Here is a 23,716-nt window from a genome sequence, read left to right as displayed (position 1 = left end):
CCAATCATCCTTACCTGGTTCTGCAACCCACGCATCAATATGGTAACGAGAAAAGTTCTTCACTCGAACATTTAATCCATGCCTCCAGAAAAGTCCCAAGCCTCCGCTCCGTCCACAACTAGCCACACGAAAACCTCCCCGAAAACCTAACATCGTCGTCAGGCCCTCCACTCTCTGCTTTGACATTGAGTCTCCACAATGCAAACCACCGACAGCGCACTCTCCTGAATGAACTCCCGGAGCTCACAAACTGTCGCGGAGTCGCCAATCCCGCGACAATTATAGCACAATGTTCTCATTGGGACTGGCAGCCCTCCGCGAGGGAGGCCGCCTCATTCATTAATTCATCACCCTCTTCCACTTCTCCTTCTCCCAGTCTCCTTCTCTTAACAATAGGCTCCTTCCTAGGTGTTGTAGTAGCATTACCATATGCAGCTGGAGTAACACCCTCTATTTGTAAAACTTTGCCTGCAACAGAACCTGGTGGAACCTGAACCACCGACATTACCATATGCAGCTGCAGGAGTAACACCCTTGATACGTCTCCAACGTATCTATAATTTTTGATTGTTCCATGCTGTTATATTATCATTCTCGGATGTTTTACAATCATTTTGTAATCATTTTATATCATTTTTTGGTACTAACCTATTGACATAATACCCCGTGCCAGTTGTTGTTTTCTGCTTGTTTTTTACATCACAGGAAATCAATACCAAACGGAGCCCAAGCGCAGCGAAACTTTTTGTGGGTTTTTTCTGGACCAAAAGACACCTATTGGGCCAAAGAAGTACCAGAGGGGTGCTCCGAGGGGAGTAAAACCCACCAGGGCGCGCCTGGGGGACCAGGCACGCCCAGGTGGGTTGTGCCCACCTCGATGGCCTCCCACACTGCCTCTTTGCTCTATAAATACCCCAATATTCTAGAAACCCTAGGGGAGTCGATGAAAATCAATTCCGGCCGCCGCAAGTTCCAGAACCAACAGATCCAATCTAGACACCATCATGGAGGGGTTCATCATGCTCATTCGTGCCTCTCCGATGATGCGTGAGTAGTTCATTGTAGACCTACGGGTCTGTAGTTAGTAGCTAGATGGCTCCCCCCTCTCTCTCTTGATTCTCAATACAATGGTCTCTTGGAGATCTATTTGATGTAACTCTTTTTGTGGTGAGTTTGTTAGGATCCGATGAACTTTGAGTTTATGATCAGATCTATGTTTTTATCCATGAAAATTATGTCAGTCTTATATGCATGATTGCTTATAGCCTCGTATTTCTTCTCTGATATTTGGGTTTTGTTTGGCCAACTTGATCTATTTATCTTGCAATGGGAAGAGGTGCTTTGTGATGGGTTCGATCTTACGATGCTTGATCCCAGTGACAGAAGGGGAACTGTCACGTATGTATTGTTGCTATTAAGGACAACAAGATGAGGTCTATTTCTACATAAATATATCTTGTCTACATCATGTCATCGTTCTTATTGCATTACTCCGTTTTTCCATGAACTTAATACACTAGATGCATGCTGGATAGCAGTCGATGTGTGGAGTAATAGTAGTAGATGCAGACAGGAGTCGGTCTACTAATCTTGGACGTGATGCCTATATAATGCTCATTGCCTGGATATCGTCATGAGTATTTGAAGTTCTATCAATTGCCCAACAGTAATTTGTTTATCCACCGTTTGCTATTTTTCTCGAGAGAAGCCACTAGTGAAACCTACGCCCCCTGGGTATCTTCTTTAATATATGTGCCTTTGCGATCTATTTTCATTTGCTTTTATTTTAAGATATATTAAACCAAAAATACGAAAATACTTTGCTGCACTTTATTTTATTTGCGATCTATTTATCCAATCTATTACAACTTTCTCCCGTCCACTTGCCAATTTCTGGCGCCGTTACCCGAAAGGGATTGACAACCCCTTTAACACATCGAGCTGCGAGTATTTGTTATTTGTGTGCAGGAGCTATTTATGTTGTGTTGCGTGGTTCTCCTACTGGTTTGATAACCTTGGTATCATCACCGAGTGAAATACCTACCGTCGCTGTGTTGTATCATCCCTTCCTCTTTGGGAAAATTCTGACGTAGTTGTAGCAAACATCAAAAGGAATTTCTTGCGCCATTGCTGGGGAGACATCATCAACATGTACCAGGTTCCTAATCATAAATCTCATCTCCTTGCAATTTACATTATTTTCCATTTTCCTCTCGTTTTCCTCTCCCCCACTTCACAAAAAATTTCCGTTTTATTCGCCCTCTTTTTTGTTTACCTTTTTCCTGTCAGATCTCTTCTGTTACCATGTGCCTTTTATTTGCTTGCATCTTCGCTTGCTAAAAACCTATTTTATATGAATCCCCATCCACTTGCTAATCTTTGTAAAATATCCAATTACGATGAACCAATTGCTAGTGAGTTGGGTGCACTTGGTTATCTCTATGAAGTTTTGCTTGAAATTCTTGAATCTGAAGATTGTGATGAAGTGTTGGAAGAAGAAATTGATAAAGTGATTCATGATACCTCTTTCAATGGAAAGCATGATTGCAATGATGTTATTATAAATTCTATTAATGTCAATTGAGTTAATGATATGCAAAACCCGAAGCTTGGGGATGCTAATTTTGCTATGTCCACTACTTATTGCAATGATCATGATTGGGGTGATAATGATTCTTATGATCTTGAAAATTTATTTAAGCCTCATCATAATAATGTTTGCAATAATATTTAAAGTGGGTTTGGAAGAGTGTCAACTTTAGGTATTAATGATCCCACTATCTTGGAAGATTATAAGACTTTTATGCATGTGGATCATGAAAAGAAAATTTTATATGATTGCTAAATTGTTGAATTTGAGTATGATCCTACATGTAATTATTAGGAGAGAGGGAAATATGGTTTTAGAAATATTCATGTTACTAAATTACCTCTCTTAATGTTGAGATTGCTATTGTTTCTTTCTCCTTCCGTGCATATGCTAGATATGTCTTGTCTTGATAATTTGTTTGCTTATAAAATGCCTATGCATAGGAAGTATTTTAGAATTAAACTTGTATTTCACATGCTATATGATGCTATCTTTGTGTTTCAATTATTATCTTTCTTGTGAGCATCAATAAAATTTTATGCCTAGCTAGGGGCATAAAACAATAGCATTTGTTGGGAGGCAACCCAAAGAATAAAATTTATTTTTGTCTTTTTCTTTCTATTCTTGAGTGTTTGCACAATTATGCCTCTATTTATATGTGTTTTGTGGTTTAAATTAGTGTTTGTGCCAAGCAAAGCCTTTGGGATGATTTGGGTGAGAGTTGATTTGATCTTGCTGAAAAACAGAAACTTTTGCACTCACGAAAATAATTCTCATTTTTAACATAAGAGTGATTTTGATCTGATTCTTTTTGAATAATATTAATAAACAAATTTCTCACGTTATCCTAATTTTTCAAAAAAAATTGAGTTACATAAGTATTTGAAATATCCAGATTGCTACAAACTGTTCTGTTTTTGACAGATTCTGTTTTCTTTGCGTTATCTGCTTGTTTAGATGATTCTATGGTTTTCTTTGAAGAGTTTTTGCCATAGAAAAGTTGGAATACAATAGATATAATTCAAAAATAAAATATGAATGGGTTTGCAATAGTACTTATAGTAGTGGTTTGCTTTCTTATACTAACGGATCTCACGAAGGTTTTGTTGAGTTTTGTGTGATTGAAGTTTTCAAGTTTTGGGTGATATTAAGATGGATGAAGGAATAAGAATTAGCAACAGGCTAAGCTTGGGGATGCCTGAGGCACCCCAAGATAATATTCATGAAGTATCAAGCAACTAAGCTTGGGGATGCCGCCGAGTGGCATCCCCTCTTTCTTCTAACGACCATCGGTATTTTACTTGGATATTTTTATTCGTCACATATTATGAGCTTTTCTTGGAGTGTCTTGTATTATATGAGTGTTTGCTTGTTTTGATTTTTATTTTAAGTCTTGAATCCTTGATGGACACACCTTTTTGAGAGATCCAAAAATTATGCTATGCTTGCTCCTATGCTTCACTTAAAAAAATTAGAGCCATGGAGTTGCTCTAGTGCTTCACTTATACTATCTTTTTTAGCACGGTGTGCTTTGTTATTTTTGAAGAAATGCTCTCATGCTTCAATTAGATTTATTTTGGAGTTAGTAACTTTTTTAAGAAATTCTCTCTTGCTTCACTTAGATTATTTAGAGAGAAAGAAATATTATGCTCATGTTCTTCACTTATATTTGTTTGAGCTTATTAAAAGCAACATATGAAACTAGTCCCAAAGTGATAGATATCCAAAGTGGATATAATAAAAACTTTCATGAAGATCATTGGACAAAATAAACTTGGTTCTTTGTAATGGTTTTGAGATATGACAATATGATATGTGAGTCATGTCGATGAGTAATTATGCTTTAGTAAGAATATTAGTGTTAAGGTTTGTGATTCCTTATGCAAGAACGAAAGTCAATAGTTATGCAATGAAAATTACATCCTACTTGTGGTGCATTATTCGGTGTTAGTTATGCTTAATGCTCGCTTATGAGATTTTTCATTTCTTGGTTGGACGCTTCTCAATCTTTTTGCTAGCCTTCATTTTCACTAAGTATGATCACTACTTGTGCATCCAAAACCCTTAAAACCAGTTTTTCCATATGAGTCCACTATACCTACCTATATGCGGTATTTCTGTGCCGTTCTAAGCAAATTTGTATGTGCCATCTCTAATTTTTAAAATAAATTTCTCTTTTGTGTGCTCGTACCGCTCGCGAGGCGGTGAGGGGTGGCCGATATTTTCCATGCTAGATGTGTTATTGTCACGATGAGTGTTTATTCACTTGTCATTGCACGAGAGTACGACAAAGGTATTAGGGATGCCCAGTCCCGAAATGAAAAATGAATTTACGTTATGTTGTCAAATAATAAATTCCTTGGAAAGTGTTGGTATGGAGGGCACCCATGGATACGGTTAGCCATGGAAAGTGAAAGTATGGTGGAAAAAGGAATAAACTTTATTTTCTATTTGGGAACCGCCTATGATATATCTAGCATGGAAAGTGTTGGGAACTCTATGTCATTTTTGTTGGTGGGAAAAGTATGCCTCCCAAAATGTTTTTATCTCTCAATTTTCACTCTGAGCTCTGGCACCTCTACAAATCCCTACTTCCCTCCGCGAAGGGCCTTTCTTTTACTTTATGCAATTTTTATCTTTTACTTGAGTCTCCATCTTCTCTTATAAAGCACCAACTAAGGGCCACTATGATCGTACTTGAGCATTGGGTATAGCTAGTATTTGAGTGTCTTTCATGAGTGGATCAATGATTGAGCATAATGGGCTAGGGATAACTTGCTTTAGCGTTGATATTTTGAAAGACATGGTTGCTTGTTGATATGGTTGAGTATTAAAGTCTTCATGTCAAAACTAGACTATTGATTTGAACCATATAAAAGTCCAAATGTCCATGCTACAAAGAAAATAATATGCGATGAACATGTTAGGCAGCATTCCACATCAAAAATTCCGTTTTTATCATTTACCTACTCGAGGACGAGTAGGAATTAAGCTTGGGGATGCTGATACATCTCCAACGTATCTATAATTTTTTATTGTTCCATGCTGTTATATTATCATTATTGGATGTTTTACCATCATTTTATATCATTTTTTGGTACTAACCTATTGACATAGTGCCTAGTGCCAGTTGCTATTTTCTGCTTGTTTTTTATATCGCATGAAATCAAAACCAAACGGAGTCCAAACGCAATGAAACTTTTTTTTGATTGTTTCTCGACCAGAAGACACATGTTGGGCCAAAGAAGTACCAGAGGGATGATCCAAGGGGAGCACAACCCACCAGGGCACGCCTGGGGGCCCAGGCGCGCCCAGGTGGGTTGTTCCCACCTCGGTGGCCTCCCGCACTGCCTCTTTGTTCTATAAATACCCCAATATTCCAGAAACCCTAGGGGAGTCGACGAAAATCAATTCCAGCCGCCGCAAGTTCTAGAGCCACTAGATCCAATCTAGACACCATCACGGAGGGGTTCATCATCCTCATTCGTGCCTCTCTAATGATGCGTGAGTAGTTCATTTTAGACCTACGGGTACGTAGTTAGACGCAAGATGGCTTACTCTCCCTCTCTTGATTCTCAATACAATGGTCCCTTGGAGATCTATTTGATGTAACTCTTTTTAGCGGTGTGTTTGTTGGGATCCGATGAACTTTGAGTTTATGATCAGATCTATGTTTTTATCCATGAAAGTTATTTGAGTCTTCTTTGATCTCTTATATGCATGATTTGTTATAGCCTCGTATTTCTTCTCCGATATTTGGGTTTTGTTTGGCCAACTTGATCTATTTATCTTGCAATGGGAAGAGGTGCTTTGTGATGGGTTCGATCTTACGGTGCTTGATCCCAGTGACAGAAGGGGAACTGACACATATGTATTGTTGCTATTATGGACAACAAGTGGTGTCTATTTCTACATAAATAGATCTTGTCTACATCATGTTATCATTCTTATTGCACGTTTTTCCATGAACTTAATACACTAGATGCATGTTGGATAGCGGTCGATGTATGGAGTAATAGTAGTAGATGCAGGCAGGAGTCGGTCTACTAATCTTGGACATGATGCCTGTATAATGATCATTTCCTGGATATCATCATGAGTATTTGAAGTTCTATCAATTGCCCAACAGTAATTTGTTTATCCACCGTTTGCTATTTTTCTCGAGAGAAGCGACTAGTGAAACCTACGACCCTCGGGTCTCTTCGTTAATATATTTTCCTTCGCAATCTATTTTCATTTGCTTTTATTTTCAGATCTATTAAACCAAAAATACAAAAATACTTTTCTGCACTTTATTTTATTTGCGATCTATTTATCCAATCTATTACAACTTTCTCCCGTCCACTTGCCAATTTCTGGCGCCGTTACCCGAAAGGGATTGGCAACCCCTTTAACACGCCGGGTTGCGAGTATTTGTTATTTGTGTGTAGAGGCTATTTATGTTGTGTTGCGTGGTTCTCCTACTGGTTCGATAACCTTGGTCTCATTGCCGAGGGAAATACCCACCGTCACTGTGTTGCGTCATCCCTTCCTCTTTGGGGAAATACCGACGTAGTTCTAGCAGACATCAACCCTCTATTTGTAAAACTTTTCCTACAATAGAACCTGGTGGAACCTGAACTACCGGCTGGCCTGGAGAATTTAGAGAATCATCCGGATTTACTAAACTTTTCCTAGAATTTTGAGGGTTAACTTCGTTGTCTGACCTTGCATCCTCAGCGGTGTAATCTGCATTATACTGATCGTTTGCACTCTGCTCGACATCATTAGGACCTCGTCCACCTGCTCCTCGTCCCCATCCACCTCGACCACCCCCGGTACGGCCACCCCTTTCAGCTGCACTTCTACTACCTTCCCTTCCCTGATTTTGACCCGCAGCCGGCCCTTTAAAATTCCACATGAGCCACTCCCCCCATTCACATTTACTGAGATCATGCACTCCATCCCCACATTCCTTCACTATATGCCCCATAGGGCCACAAAAATAGCAGAATTCTGGAAGTTTTTCATAGTATAGGGGGTACTTTTTCCTCTCCTTTAAAGTTATTGGAACAAATCTGACCAAAGGAAGTTGCACATCTAGAAAAACTCTTGCCCTCAAATATTTTTAAGTGTTGATGATACCCTCATTCACCATCACCGTGATTGGTGGTTCTCCCACCTTGTGAGCCACCTTCTCCGCCAAATCTTTCTTCCTCATCAGGCCTTCCGGAACACCTTCAATCCTTGCCCACACTGGTATTTTGTTCAACTTATCATTGTTCACATTACTAAGGTCATCATATTCCTATATGATTACAGCCGCATTGTGGAACAGCCACAGACCACCATCCATAGCTCTCCTCCAATCACCAAGGCAACTAAATTGCGCAATGAAAATATTTGTGCCCTACGGTTTGAAGAACACTTGCTGGGCAGCTGACCACACCATGTGCATTACGTTGAACAATGCTGAATGACTAAACTGATGTGTCGTATGTACCTTGAAGATTGCCAACCACCTGATCTCTTTAACTAGTTTATCAAGCTCATCATTGAAATCCAGATCGACCTCCTCTTGTCCATATAAGTGCAGACCCTCAAACCTGTCCTCAAGAGTTGGATTGGACCCCAGGCGTGGCTCTCTCCCTCGGCTTCCTCCCGACTTCTACTCCCGCTCCCGCTTCCTCCTTCTCCTTCCTTGCCCCCTCCCCCCAAAGATTCTTCACTACTGTCTACTGGATCTCCCAACAACTTTGCCTTCTCCCCATCTCCCTTCTTATTTCTCTCGCTTTTGTCTCCTATAACAGGTGTTTCTGCCATGCTAGAACCTCGAGAAGCTCTCACGCACTTCTGAACTCTCGTCCCACCGGGGAAGCCCCGCCGGAACTTCAGGAATTGTGGACTCCAACGCGAACGCCGGAGGATAGGGTAACCCTCACGCCGCCGCCGCCACCGAGCGTAGTGGAGAGAGAGTTCGATAGTGACTAAGAGGCAGTCATTGGTATACACAAATACATAAGACATGCGCTCGGGGGCAGATCCAACCAGCAGGTGCCCCGAGCCCCCTTTGTATACTATAGTTGCTACAATATATAAAGGATTCGGGCCTCATGCCCCGGGCTGTTCCCCCGAACTGGGGCCTAGATCCGCCACTGCATACGCTCCTACATACATTGGGTCTCTTGGCTAAAAAAACATACATTGGGTCTCTCCGTGGCTACGAGGTACCCTCACGGACACAACTAGTGTACTTTGGCGAGACGATCCTTTGAGTTTTTTAAATGTTGCTGCGCTCCAGACCAGTCGAGTGGTTGTAATTTTGTGACAAGGATCTTCAACATAGCGTAATACATTCAAGCCTCATGCGAGATGAAACGTTTCTCTCACTCTGTTCCTCCTTGTGGACGATGACGTCGTGCGGTGGTGGCAGCTGATCATTATTGTGGAGTCCACTCGAGAGGCCCTTGTGCAGTCGATCTAGTATGGTTGACGACTGCATTGTCATTGCCCACCTTCCCCAGTAAGTTAAGAGCCCGCCCCCTCAAAATTAGTCAGTTTTGCTTGTTTTGCACCTCAAATTCGTCATTTCGAGTGATTTGATAAGTTTTACAGTGGAATGCATGGTTATTTCGAGCTCGTTTATATAGGAATCCTAGGGTTTTAGTGGTAGTGTGTTAAATGTTCTTTTTTTCTTGTTTGACTGATGAAGACAGCGATTTTTACACTGTAGAGTTATTACTCCGAGGGTTTTCTTTGGGAATATAGGGAATGCACATCTTAATGCAAAGAAGGTGTTTTATGATTTCCTGCTATGCTAGGGAAACTTGCATGCCAATGATGGATGATTTAGTAGAGGATTTGTCGGTATGAGAAGGTAGAAGAATAAATATTTACTATTGCTAGACATATTACAAATCAATAATGAAGGAGTTAATATAATTGCCAAAAAGAATGACACGAACTGCATTAGGACACTGGCTAGCGATGGGCAAAAAAACTTATGTTGTATTTTGATCACGAGGGCAACATTTTGTGAAGATAATTGGGAGAAGTATGATGTGGTTGCCAACCCCTGTGCAAATCTACCTCATGTTATCAGTCTAATGAAGAGCATCAAACATGTCACAGAGGTTAGTAGCTTAGAGCAGAGCATGAGCTTGGTTTGTGTTGAAGATAGCACACACAATTTGTATGCATGTGTAGAAGAACTAACACATCCCCAATGTATACATAATTTTTATATGTTTCATTTTTTTACTTCTGATTAAAACATATTGACGGTCCAAAAAGTATTCGACGTGTGTCAAATAGGTCATATAAGTTTGAAAGCGAACATCTAGATCATATATATGTGTAAGTCGTTCATAACAGGTCCTACCCACAACTGACCAGTCCACGTACATAGGCAATATTTTGCCAAGACCCCCTCCTTCTCACTTGTGGCTAGTCTTTTTTTCTCCTCGTCATGTGTACTGAGGCCCGTTGCCGTGCATGCGGCGTACATGTTTGCCAAGACCACGACGTCGTGCTAGGTTCTATGAGTGCTACACATCGGAGTGCTTGCGAAATTTCATGTTGAACAATAACAGCCTGCGACGTGCCGTGGTTTCTGAGGGCGCACTGCCCACCCTGCTCCTACATCGATGGCTCATTGCCGCGGGCACACTCCGCAATCTCGTGTCCACTGTCTCGTAGGATAGTCCCATGTCGCTCAACATGCTCATGTGGCTAGTGCACGTGCTCCAATATGGCTTTGTTGGCGCACAGCGGCTGGCCGTGGCGACCATCTACAGGATCTCTAGCCCCCTGGAGCTGAAGCGCCTGGTGGGCCACCATAGGTGCATGTCAGTATTGGTACGGAGACCAAGTCGACGATGCAAGAGGGGGCGACCCCACTCGATGGAGCCGCTTCTCGGTGTCCTCTCTCTACTCACTCTTATAGCCCTCTCTCTACTCACTCCTGTAACGTGCTACGTCTTGAGCTTGCGTTGGTTTTCCTTGAAGAGGAAAGGGTGATGCAGCAATAGTAGCGTAAGTATTTCCCTCAGTTTTCGAGAACCAATGTATCAATCCAGTAGAAGGCTCCTCAAAAATCCCACACACCTACACAAACAAACAAAGAACTCGCAACCAACACAATAAAGGGGTTGTCAATCCCTTCACAGCCACTTGCGAAAGTGAGATATGATAAAGATAGTATGATAAGATAAATATATTTTTGGTATTTTATAATATAGATTGGAAAAGTAAAGATGCAAATAAAAATGGATTGAAAGCTTATATGATAAAAGATAGACCCGGGGGCCATAGGTTTCACTAGTGGCTTCTCTCAAGATAGCATAAGTATTACAATGGGTGAACAAATTGCTGTCGAGCAATTGAACATATAACTCTAGCTATGCAACCCGCCCATCTGGAGGCCTTCCCGCGCGCATCATTCGTGTCCGTTGGATCTCCTTTCACTTTGGCTCCAGATCGTTCGATCATTTGGCTGTTGGTAATTTTTTCTCACCGTGCAGTTTTTTTTATTGGCCTATGACTGGTGGGCTCAGCCTCGAATGGATTGGCTGGGTCAGCCGTTCCCGTGTCCTAAAGGGATTAGCCACCCACTACGCGCCCGCCCCGTGCTCGACGTGCATTCTTCAGCCACCGCGCCCCCTCCACTCTCTCCTCCCCCTCCCTGTCACTGTCCCGAACCCTAAACCTTTTCCCTCTCCATCCCGCAGCCGCCTCCCCTAGCTCCGAGGCGTGTGGACGCGGAGGCGAGTTTCTCCGGCGGCAGTGGCAACCTGCAAGCAAAGGGCAGCGGCGGCGCTCTATTTGATCTGCAGGAGAGAGATGGAGAGGAGGGACGCCACCATGGGAGAGTAGGGCCAACATGGTTTTCGTGGTGGGCATGGAGTAGCAGAGGACGATGGCGGTGGGGGGTGGGAGCAGAGTAGCAGGACTTCCAGGCGGCGCTCGCGTCATGGTAGAGTGGAGGAGCTCGTCGTTCATCATCACCATCCCCAATCTAGGTTGCTCCCCCCTCCTCCCCCAGTTATTATCTTAGTTCTCTGATTCTATGATTTTGATTTCTCAATTTGTTTTTTTTCAGATCTGAGATAGAAAAGAAGAGAAAGATTTATTGGCGGTTATTCTTTTGCTGGGACTCTCCTGAACTCACCGGAGAGAGCTGGGATGGAGGCGACTCTGAGGAAGATGAAGGCCAAGAGCGGTGCCGCCCCGGGGAGAGGAAGCCGGTGTTGTCGAGGACGATACTGCTCCTCTGCGCCTGTGGCTTCATCCTTGGCGTGCTCTTAACTGACCGGTGAGCCCTCTCCTCTCCCCCTAGATTCATTTTCGCTTGACCCTCTTCCTAGCAGAGTCCTTACTCTCCCAGCTTTCTTTTTATTGGATACGTACGTTTGAAAGCTCACCGATGAAGTGCTCTGCTCACCGTAGGCCTGCAGCTGATATGTGTTCTATGGGGATGGTTTGGTCAGATTCAGAGCGATGCCGGATTTAAAGAGCCAGGTGGTGGCGCAGCTGCTGCGGTTACAGGAGGAGGAGCTGCAGATCGTTTCTGAAGATTTTGTTGCCAAGGCGGTATGCAAGGGCGGCTAACTAATCAATCAACTTTATTAGCCTGCTGCTCTCCTACTTATTTTCTGTTGCATTAAAAAAAACTATTACATGTTTGTAAACTTTGGCATCATTAATTTTATCAATGTAGAAACGACTGTAAACACCCATTGATACTTCGATCGACAGCATCTGTTTCTTGGCTCCTGGTTTATTTCAGAAAAGAACAATGAGGTTTTTGAAGATAATATAAAATCATGTTATTCTGTACAACAGCGAGTTATGGAGTGAAAATGGATATTTTAGTAAGAAGATAATCCTGATGTTCTTCAGTTTCCTCTTTGGTTTGTAATTCTGTGAACATCCTTTCTTAATTTCAGAAACCATCTGACGACAGGGACGTGATGGGAAAGTGGCAAAGACTCATGAGGCCATACAGTACGTCGACTTGAATATTGAAAAATGATCTGAATTTGTTTGCACTTTTGCATTATGTATCTATTGGGGGACCAATTGGAATATATCATAATTGTGTCTAGATACTTAGACAAGTCGATCGCCACGCTGCAGATGGAGCTGGCAGCGCGGCGCAGCAAGCATGAGCTGCTTGAGAGTGCGGATGACAAGGCAAGAAAGGAAAAAGGCTTTTATGGTGATCGGGATCAATACCGCGTTCAGTAGCAAGAAGCGCCGTGATTCTGTCAGGGAGAGATGGATGCCTCAAGGTTCATTACTTTGCAATGTTGTCTCCCTTGTTTTGGCTGTTTTGGCCTAGCTGGTGCTTTCTGCATTTCTTGTTCTTAGTTAGACCGATGCAGAGGAATGTGTATTTAATCAACTAGGATTATGACGTGCAGATAGCAAGGAAATAACAGAGAAATGTGCAAGTACGAAATCAAGGGATCAGATAGGATCATCTATCGTCCCAGCAAATAGAATCAACTAAATGTGATTTTTTTTATCATCATAACAACTAGAATAATCTGATAGGTTTATTTAACATCATAGCTACTTTGGGTCATACGGTTTGTTTGTTGCCTGCATACTTTCTTCTAAGAGTTGAGCTATTTAGATTTGGGTGGTTCATTTAGTTGTCTGGCATTTATTTTTATTTCACCACGTATATCTTATCGTTGTTTATCAGATGAGAAACTCAAGAAACTGGAAGAGGAAAAGGGAGTCGTCATTCGATTTATGATTGGGCATAGGTAAGGTTACTGGCACTAAGGTTCAATATTTAATAACTTGTTTGTTAAAAAAAATCATAAGATGAGGTCCCGTAAAAGACAAATCGTAACATAGAACACATATATTGTAAATATCTCCATGGAAAGCTTACATATTTTAGACAATAAAAGGAAACCGTAAAGCCTCAGTGTTATAAATAGGTGCAGATGGGGATCCCCTAATTCCCTATCTTTAAACAGGACACCACTTGTCTAATTGCTATAGAATTAGAAAGTAATTGGACAGTAAGTAGATAAGGACATAAGTTTGCTATTTGTTGTGCAGCTATTGAGTCAACTGTGCATGAACTGAAAAGGGAAGATTGAACAAGTTCTGAGCTGCTATCTACAACCATAAGTATGCAAGTTTTACAAAATAGTTTGAATGAAAAAGCAAAACAATACAAGGAGCCTGCGTAGATGCACATATTTTTTATGAATAACACTCATTTTAGTGTTAAATATGTCAGCTTGTATGTCAGTAAGTGTGTAAGTTTAATCTAAGACTCGCTTTTCTTTTTCCTCATATCAAAAACCAAGGATTTGTTGGGTGATAGCTTGATTCTAAGGCATTAATAGAATTACAACACTTCCAAAAATTTCCTGGCATTTTGTATTATATTTATTCAAGTCGCCGATTGATTCTTGACCATCACTTGATCAACTATATTCATTTTCTAATACAAAGCCACTTCGCTAATTATCTTATGACTGTTGCAGGGTTTAAAATGTGAGTATGATGTGTGTGGAGAGATTGTCATCCATGCTCAGGTATTTCAAGTGACCAACAAGTGTTATTTCAGTAATTTGAAATCTCCTATATTCAGAGTTTAGTCAACTCTTAGTATTGTTCTTTAATAATCACTAGGCCTAATAAAAGTTTAGTACGATGCACTATTTTTCTGAATTTTGACCAGCAAGTGCATCTTTGGTTGCGCTGATCGGATCGGATTGAATGCGTACATGGTATCCGTACTTGTAACCTTCATTCATGAAGGTCTAAACATTTTAAGATATATTGATGAAGAGCTTGACGAAAAGAAAGGGGTGAACATTCGAGGGCAATGTCCGGGAGATTTATTGGTGAAGGTCTAAACATTTTAAGATATATTGATGAGATATCACTCATGAAGGAATGCTCAAGGGCATAAGATCTGATGTTCTTCATGTTATACAGTCATCTGGTATAAATTGCTAGAGTAGATAAGAAACAGATTTCCAACATAATAAACAACTCACATTCCTTGGTATTGGCATATGGTTCTGACAAAAATATGTGCTTACTGAAACTTAACGTGCACAATAGAGTATGTATTGCAGTCTGGATTATAATCAAGTTTGGTTCAAAAAGTACAAACAGCAGCATTGTATCCGTACTGAATACAAGTGATTAGAATTTTTTCAGTCAGTTAACAAGCAGTTTTCCAATTAACAAAACGACAGTGTAGAAACTCTTTTACTAATGAGATACATAAGGTGCATAATACTGGTTCAAACAGCAGCAGTTTTTCAACCAGTTAACAAATAGTAGAAGTTTTACTACTGAGATAAGCACCAGTTTTTCAGTGTACTAACAATAGCAGTTTTACTACTGAGATAAGCAGCAATTTTTCAGTCAGCTAACAAGTAGCAGTTTTTCAGTAACATCTCTCATGTATACTTCCAATGCATAAATATGAGCAGAGATATGCTACAGTTTAGGCAAAGAATGAATCAAAAAATCATAGAGAAGCAGCAAAATGAGTTCCTTCTTTGAGAGATTTCCGTTTCCTACCTGAAGATCACTTCTACAGCCCTGCAAGAACCATCAGATCACTGCTATCATCATTAGAGCCAGTCGTTGCTCCCTACTAATATAGTTATCTATAGCCATATGTAACATATATCCTATCGCGCCATGGCACAGTCGGTTCTTCCGAATCTATCTGCTAAGCCTTAATGATCTGTATGTACATGTGAAGCTAATGATGTACTATGTCCTATCGAACCATGTCACTCTCGGTTATGACAGATCTACTGCTGGAACTTTGTGCTTTGTTTATTTGTTTTGCTACGCTCTGCTGTGTTTAAATCATATGTCTGATTGCATTCTTATGCTTCCAAGTTTATTTCAGCATTATGCCATGTTTTTATAGTTTTAGTTACGAAAGTATGTGTGCTCACGGAATAATTTTAATCTATGGTTTATTTCCATGCCACTCAAATTTTATTTAGCACCGGCCTGCAAGCACCGTCGTCTTGATGGATGATGATGATTTAATAGTCAAGGGGCTTCCACAGGTTGTAACTAAGCCATCCATATGTCTGAAAATTCCTGATACTAACATACCCAATTGGCCTGATAGATTCTTTTACATTTCCAACGAATGCAGCTCTCTGCCATTTGTGTTACCATTAGCAGAAGGTACATGCTTGAAGAAGCTATTAAGCGGATCCATGGTACAATTCATGCATTCAAGCTCACTGATGATAATGACGACACAGTAATGGCATCAGTGAAAATTGATCTCCGGCCCCACAGCCAAAGCATGTTGCCAACCCAACAGCTGTTCTTTGGAGAATCAACTCGGTTTGCCAACGATGCTTTAGAATGAACGTGTTCTGCTGCTTTGGCCTATCTGGTAACCATGGGCATCATCCCAATAGACAATTCCAACTCGACAAGCCTCAAGAAATGCCAAAGGGAGCTCAAAGCTGAGTAGTTCTGGTCATCAGTGCTATCTGAGCGGGCAGAATCCTTTCAAAAACAGCTCGCCTCTTTGACCGCGACAAAGAAAGGGCCTCCTTCAGAAAGTGACGATGATAACACTCCAGCACCCAAATGTGTAAACGAATCAGAGGTAATCACGCTGTTGTTCTACTTTCCGTTTGCATTCTGACAATACCAAATGTTGTCTGGCCACTGACATCTAGGATGGCCTGAACGACGCCACCAGCTCGCTTCCACCAACAGAAGAAGCATCATACAAGTAACATGCCCTCCCTCTTGCTCTTCAGAATCGTGCAGCTATATGTGTTACTCATGTTTGTTGTTTTCCCAGTGAACCGGATCACGGGCCCAGCAAGAAAACAAAGTCTCAGTCAAAGACTAAATTGACAGGTCAAATGTAAGACAGTTTCAAAAATCATTTCATATGTAGTAATCTTATATTCACGGCTCGGACTTTGCTCGCCTTACACGCAATTGTCGTCCTTTACTTACTCTGTATTTGTACTTATATCATGATGGCTCAGTATTAGTTTCTTATGTATTGTTTGATACATATAAACAATTTGCTCAACAAACTTTATTTATCTGGTGTTACATACTTCGATATAGCTTGTGGATATGCCTTTGAATCTCAACATCTAACTACTTTGTCGTCCCCAACATCCAGGATACATAAACGGAGATCACGCTGGAATTTTGCCCTCTGTCTATGCCTCAAGTATCGATGATACCTCCCTGCACTATAACTACCATGTCCTCTTTATTCTGTTTATTCAGCAAATGATGGATTAGACGAGGATTTATTCAGACTCAATCTGTACAACAATGGAGTATTCATGCAGTCTTTTATTTAAGCTTTCAAATGAGTGCATTGGATGCTGGCTTTGAGCATTTGGCTTGCATGTTTTTTCTTGCTGTTATATTATCTATATACAACTTTTCCTAAATGAGTACCACTCTATATGACCTTTTCTGTGCTTGCAGATTTTTTTGGGTATGAACTCCAACAACCAAACAAATGCTACTGGAGACTGGATAATAATGTTCAAAGAATTTCTGTTATGAGCTATGAAAACATTCAACCCCAACCACTATGAACAATTGCAGCGCCAATGGTCCAAGCATAGAGCCTATCAGATGAATCTCTCCCTGCCTTCCTTCCTAATAGCATTGTAAATATTCTATCGTAAGCTTCTTTGAATGCTATGTATCATGAATAATCCATGTGTACCAATCTGCCCCTAAATATATTTATGTTCACTCTTTACATACTTGCCTTACTCTCGCTCCTTGTGCCATCGGCGCAACGGGTCATCTAGTTGATAGAAAAGCAAATAATTATGAGATTATTTAGGCATGATCATGTATATAGGCATCACGTCCGCAACAAGTAGACCGACTCCTGCCTGCATCTACTACTATTACTCCACATATCGACTGCTATCCAGCATGCATCTAAAGTATTAAGTTCATAAGAACAAAATAACGCATTAAGAAAGATGACATGATGTAGAGGGATAAATTCATGCAATATGATATAAACCTCACCTTTTTATCCTCGATGGCAACAATAGAATACGTGCCTTGCTGCCCCTGCTATCACTTGGTAAGGACACCGCAAGATTGAACCCAAAGCTAAGCACTTCTCCCATGGCAAGAAAGATCAATCTAGTAGGCCAAACCAAACTGATAATTCGAAGAGACTTGCAAAGATAACTCAATCATACATAAAAGAATTTAGAGGAGATTCAAATATTTCTCATAGATAAACTTGATCATAAACCCATAATTCATCGCATCTCGACAAACACACCGCAAAAAGAGTTACATCGAATAGATCTCCACAAGAAAGGGGGAGAACATGGTATTGAGATCCAAAAAGAGAGAAGAAGCCATCTAGCTAATAACTATGGACCCGAAGGTCTGTGGTAAACTACTCACAACTCATCGGAAGGGCTATGGTGTTGATGTAGAAGCCCTCCATGGTCGATTCCCCCTCCGCGGAGCGCCGGCGAAGGCTCCAAGATGGGATCTTGCGGATACATAAGGTTACGGCGGTGGAATTTTTTTCGTTGGCTCCCTGGATGTTTTCGGAGTACGTGGGTATATATAGGAGGAAGAAGTAGGTCGGTGGCCACCCGAGGGGCCCACGAGATAGGGGGCGCGCCCTGTAGGGGTGGGCGCGCCCTCCACCCTCGTGGCCGCCTCGGCTGCTTCTTGACTTGCACTCCAAGTCATCTGGATCACCTTTGTTCCAAAAATCATGCTCCCGAAGGTTTCATTCCGTTTGGACTCCGTTTGATATTCCTTTTCTTCGAAATACCGAAATAGGCAAAAAAACAGCAATACGGGCTGGGCCTCAGGTTAGTAGGTTAGTCCAAAAAATGATATAAATGTGTAAAATAAAGCCCATAAACATCCAAAAGGGGTAAATAATAGCATGGAGCAATCAAAAATTATAAATACGTTGGAGACGTATCAAGCATCCCCAAGCTTAATTCATGCTCGTCCTCGAGTAGGTAAATGATAAAAACAGAATTTTTGATGTGGAATGCTACCTAGCATAATTCTCAATGTAATTTTCTTTATTGTGGCATGAATGTTCAGATCCAAATGATTCAAAATAAAATTTCATATTGACATAAGAAATAGTAATACTTCAAGCATACTAATCAAAGCAATTATGTCTTCTCAAAATAACATGGCTAAAGAAAGTTCATCCCTACAAAATCATATAGTTAGGCTATGTTTCATTTTCATGACACAAAATACTCCCATCAAGAATAACCCCGGTTTCAGCCAAGCAATTGGTTCATACTTTTTAACGCGCTTCAGCCTTTTTCATCTCTCACGCAATACATGAGCGTGAGCCATGGATATAGCACTATGGGTGGAATAGAATATGATGATGGAGGTTGTGTGGAGAAGACAAAAAGGGAGAAAGTCTCATATTGACGAGGATAATCAACGGGCTATGGAGATGCCCATCAATTGATGTCAACATGAGGAGTAGGGATTGCCATGCAACAGATGCACTAGAGCTATAAATGTATGAAAGCTCAAGAAAAAAAACTAAGTGGGTGTGCATCCAACTTGCCTGCTCACGAAGACCTAGGGCATTTGAGGAAGCCCATTGTAGGAATATACAATCCAAGTTCTATAATGAAAAATTCCCACTAGTATATGAAAGTGACAACATATGAGACTCGCTATATGAAAAATATGGTGCTACTTTGAAGCACAATATATGAGACTCGCTATATGAAGGACATGGTGCTACTTTGAAGCACAAGTGTGGAAAAAGAGATAGTAACATTGCCCCCTTTTTATTTATTTTCTTTTTTTCTTTTTTTTCTTTTTTTGGGCCTTCTTTTTCTTTTGGCCTTTCTTTTTTTTTTCTTTTTTTCTTTTTTCTTTTTGGGGGCAATGCTCTAATAATGATGATCATCACACTTTTATTGATTTACAACACATGAATTTTACAACTCAAAACTAGAACAAGATATGACTCTATATGAATGCCTCCGGCGGTGTACCGGGATGAGCAATGAATCAAGAGTGACATGTATGAAAAATTATGCATGGTGGCTTTGCCACAAATACGATGTCAACTACATGATCATGCAATGGCAATATGACAAAAGTAATGCGTGTCATGATGATAAACGGAACGGTGGAAAGTTGCATGGCAATATATCTCGGAATGGCTATGAAAATGCCATAATAGGTAGGTATGGTGGATGTTTTGAGGAAGATATAAGGAGGTTTATGTGTGATAGAGTGTATTGTATCACGGGGTTTGGATGCACCGACGAAGTTTGCACCAACTCTCAAGGTGAGAAAGGGCAATGCACGATACCAAAGAGGCTAGCAATGATGGAAAGGTAAAAGTGTGTATAATCCATGGACTCAACATTAGTCAAAAGAACTCATATACTTGTTGCAAAAGTTTTATTAGCCCTTGAAGCAAAGTACTACTACGCATGCTCCTAGGAGGGAGGTTGGTAGGAGTTAACCATCGCGTGCCCCCGACCTCCACTCAAGGGAAGGCAATCAAAAGACCATCCTATGCAATAAATTTGTTACACAACTTTCACCATATGTGCATGCTACGGGACTTGCCAACTTCAACACAAGCATTTTTTAAATTCATAGTCACCCAACTAGCATGACTTTAATATCACTACCTCCATATCTCAAAACAATTATCAAGTATCAAGTTGATCATAGCATCCAATTCACTTCCTACGATAGTTTTTATTATACCTAACTTGGATGCCTACCATTCTAGGACCAATTTTATAACCATAGAAAATACCATGCTGTTCTAAAAGACTCTCAAAATAATATAAGTGAAGCATGAGAGACTAGCAATTTCTACAAAATTAAGCCACCGACGTGCTCTAAAAGATATAAGTGAAGCACTAGAGCAAAAACTATCTAGCTCAAAAGATATAAGTGAAGCACATAGAGTATTCTAAAAAATTCAAACAAGTGGGCTTCTCCCAAAAGGTGTGTACATCAAGGATGATTGTGGAAAACTAAAAATCAAATACTAATATCATACATGACGCTCAAGGCAAAACACATATCATGTGGTGAATAAAAATATAGCTCCAAGTAAAGTTACCAATGAACAAAGACGAAAGAGGGGATGCCTTCCGGGGGCATCCCCAAGCTTAGGATTTTGGATATTCTTGAATATCTTGGGGTGCCATGGGCATCCCCAAGCTTAGGCTTTTGCCACTCCTTATTCCATAGTTCATCAAATCTTTACCCAAAACTTGAAAACTTCACAACACAAAACTCAACAGAAAATCTCATAAGCTCCGTTAGTGAAAGAAAGCAAAACCACCACATAAGTTACTGTAATGAACTCATTCTTTATTTATTTTGGTGTTCAACCTACTGTATTCCAAGTTCTGTATGGTTCATACTACTTAATACTATCCATAGATGCATCAAAATAAGCAAACAACACACGAAAAACAGAATCTGTGAAAAACAGAACAGTCTGTAGAAATCTGTAAGTAACGCAAACTTCTGGAACTTTAAAAATCCTAAAAAAATAGGAAGTCCAGGGAAATTTCTCTATTGATCAGAAGAAAAAAGAATCAACGCAAAATCACTTTTATTTGATTTAACAAAACAAATTTTGTGCGTGCAAAGTTTCTGTTTTTCAGCAGAATCAAATTAACTATCACCATAGGTTATCCTATAGGTTCTACTTGGCACAAACACTAATTAAAACACATCTAAACAGAAGGTAGATGCAAAATTTATTACTAAACAGAAACAAAAACAAAAAGTAAATAAAATTGGGTTGCCTCCCAACTAGCGCTATCGTTTAACGCCCCTAGCTAGGCATAAAAGCGAGGATAGATCTAAGTGGTGCCATCTTTGGCACTCAATTCATAAGTAGCCCGCATGATAGATTCATAAGGTAATTTAATTTTCTTTCTTGGAAAGTGCTCCATGCCTTTCCTTAATGGAAATTGGAATCTAATATTCCCTTCCTTCATATCAATAATCGCGCCAATCATTCTAAGGAAAGGTCTACCAAGAATAATAGGGCAAGAAAGATTGCAATCTATATCAAGAAAGATAAAATCTACGGGCACCAAATTTCTATTTGCAACAATGAGAACATCATTGATCCTTCCCATTGGTTTTTTAATGGTGGAATCCGCAAGGTGCAAATTTAAAGAGCAATCATCAAGATCATGGAAATCTAGAATATCACATAAAGTTTTCGGAATCGTGGAAACACTAGCACCCAAATCACACAAAGCATAACACTCATAATCTTTAATTTTAATCTTTATAGTAGGTTACCACTCATCATTAAGTTTTCTAGGTATAGAAACTTCCAAATTAAGTTTTTCATCATAAGATTGCATCAAGGCATCAACAATATGTTTGATAAAAGCTTTATTTTGACTATAAGCATGAGGAGAATTCACAACGGATTGCAACAAGGAAATACAACCTTCTGAAGAACAATTATCATAATCAAATTCCTTGAAATCCGAGATAGTGGGTTCAATGCTATTTAAAGTCATGACCTCTCCAATCCCACTTTTACCAAATTTAGCATCAAGATCTAAAAACTCCGAATTATTGGGACGCCTTCTAACTAAAGTTGACTCATCTCCAGTCCCATTATTATTAAGATTCATATTGCAAAAAAAAAGATCTAATAGGAGACACATCAATAACTTTAAGATCTTCATCATTATTTTCACTGAAACTAGAAGATCACGCCTTTACAAAGCAATCTTTCTTAGCACGCAATCTACCGGTTCTTTCCTTGCACTCATCAATGGAAATTCTCATTACTTTGAGAGACTCATTGATATCATGCTTAGGAGGAGTAGATCTAAGTTTAAGAGAATCAACTTCAAGCGAAAGTCTATCAACGTTCCTAGCCAAATCATCAACTTTGAGCAATTTTTCTTCAAGCAAAGCATTAAAATTCTTTTGAGAAATCAATTCTTTCACACTATTCTCAAAATATGAGGGCATCTTATTAAAATTACCATAAGAATTATTGTAGGAATTTCCATAATTATTAGAGGAATTACTAGGGAACGGTCTAGGATTAAAGTTTCCTCTATAAGCATTGTTTCCAAAACTATTCCTACCAACAAAATTCACATCCATAGATTCATTATTATTCTCAATAAAAGTAGACAAAGGCATATCATTGGGATCAAGAGGAGTATTTTTAGTAGCAAACAACTTCATAAGTTCATCCATCTTTCCACTCAAAACATTAATTTCTTCTATAACATGCACTTTTTTACTAGTAGATCTTTCGGTGTGCCATTGAGAATAATTAGCCATAATATTATCAAGGAGTTTTGTAGCATCTCCTAAAGTAATGTCCATAAACGTGCCTCCCGCAGCCGAATCTAAAAGATTTCTAGAAGCAAAGTTCAATCCGGCCTAAAATTTTTGTATGATCATCCATAAATTCAAACCATGAGTAGGGCAATTGCGAATCATCAATTTCATTCTTTCCCAAGATTGGGCAACATGCTCATGATCAAGTTGTTTAAAATTCATAATATCGTTCCTAAGAGTGATAATCTTAGCGGGAGGAAAATATTTAGAGATAAAAGCATCTTTGCACTTGTTCCATGAATCAATACTATTCTTAAGCAAAGACGAAAACCAAACTTTAGCATGATCTCTAAGAGAAAACGGAAATAACTTCAATTTTACAATATCGTTATTGGTATATTTCTTCTTTTTCATATCACACAAATCAACAAAGTTGTTTAGATGAGTAGCGGCATCTTCGCTAGGAAGGCCGGCAAATTGATCTTTCATAACAAGATTCAGCAAAGCAGTATTGATTTCACAAGACTCAATATCATTAAGAGGATCAATCGGAGTACTAAGGAAATCATTATTATTGGTATTGGAGAAATCACACAATTTGGTATTATCTTGCGCCATGGCGACAAGTAATCCAACACACAAGCAAACAGAAAAAGGCAAGAGAAAAAGAGAGGAGAAATTGGGAAAGAGAGGGCGAATAAAATGGCAAGGGTGAAGTGGGGGAGAGGAAAACGAGAGGCAAATGGCAAATAATGTAAATGCGAGGCAGATGAGTTTGTGATGGGTACTTGGTATGTC

At 40.0% G+C, this 23,716-nt stretch overlaps 1 long non-coding RNA gene across 7 annotated transcripts; it reads left to right on the top strand.

Moving 5' to 3' along the window:
* Positions 1 to 11,194: 11,194 nt before the first annotated feature.
* Positions 11,195 to 17,343, top strand: LOC119296257. Of its 7 annotated transcripts, none has more exons than XR_005145050.1 (12): positions 11,195 to 11,589; positions 11,670 to 11,882; positions 12,058 to 12,160; positions 12,517 to 12,574; positions 12,707 to 12,861; positions 13,281 to 13,344; positions 14,083 to 14,133; positions 15,577 to 15,642; positions 15,735 to 16,202; positions 16,299 to 16,331; positions 16,404 to 16,469; positions 16,740 to 17,343. It is a non-coding gene; the product is annotated as an uncharacterized LOC119296257 (long non-coding RNA). The 7 variants fall into 7 exon arrangements; XR_005145048.1 differs by having other exon boundaries at positions 16,276 to 16,331; XR_005145047.1 differs by having other exon boundaries at positions 15,735 to 16,331; positions 16,740 to 16,790; positions 17,057 to 17,343.
* The last annotated feature ends 6,373 nt before the right edge of the window (positions 17,344 to 23,716 follow it).

This window comes from Triticum dicoccoides, chromosome 4B (assembly GCF_002162155.2).
Source record: "Triticum dicoccoides isolate Atlit2015 ecotype Zavitan chromosome 4B, WEW_v2.0, whole genome shotgun sequence".
Taxonomy (NCBI): domain Eukaryota; kingdom Viridiplantae; phylum Streptophyta; class Magnoliopsida; order Poales; family Poaceae; genus Triticum; species Triticum dicoccoides.
This window is presented reverse-complemented; position numbering and strand designations above follow the sequence as displayed.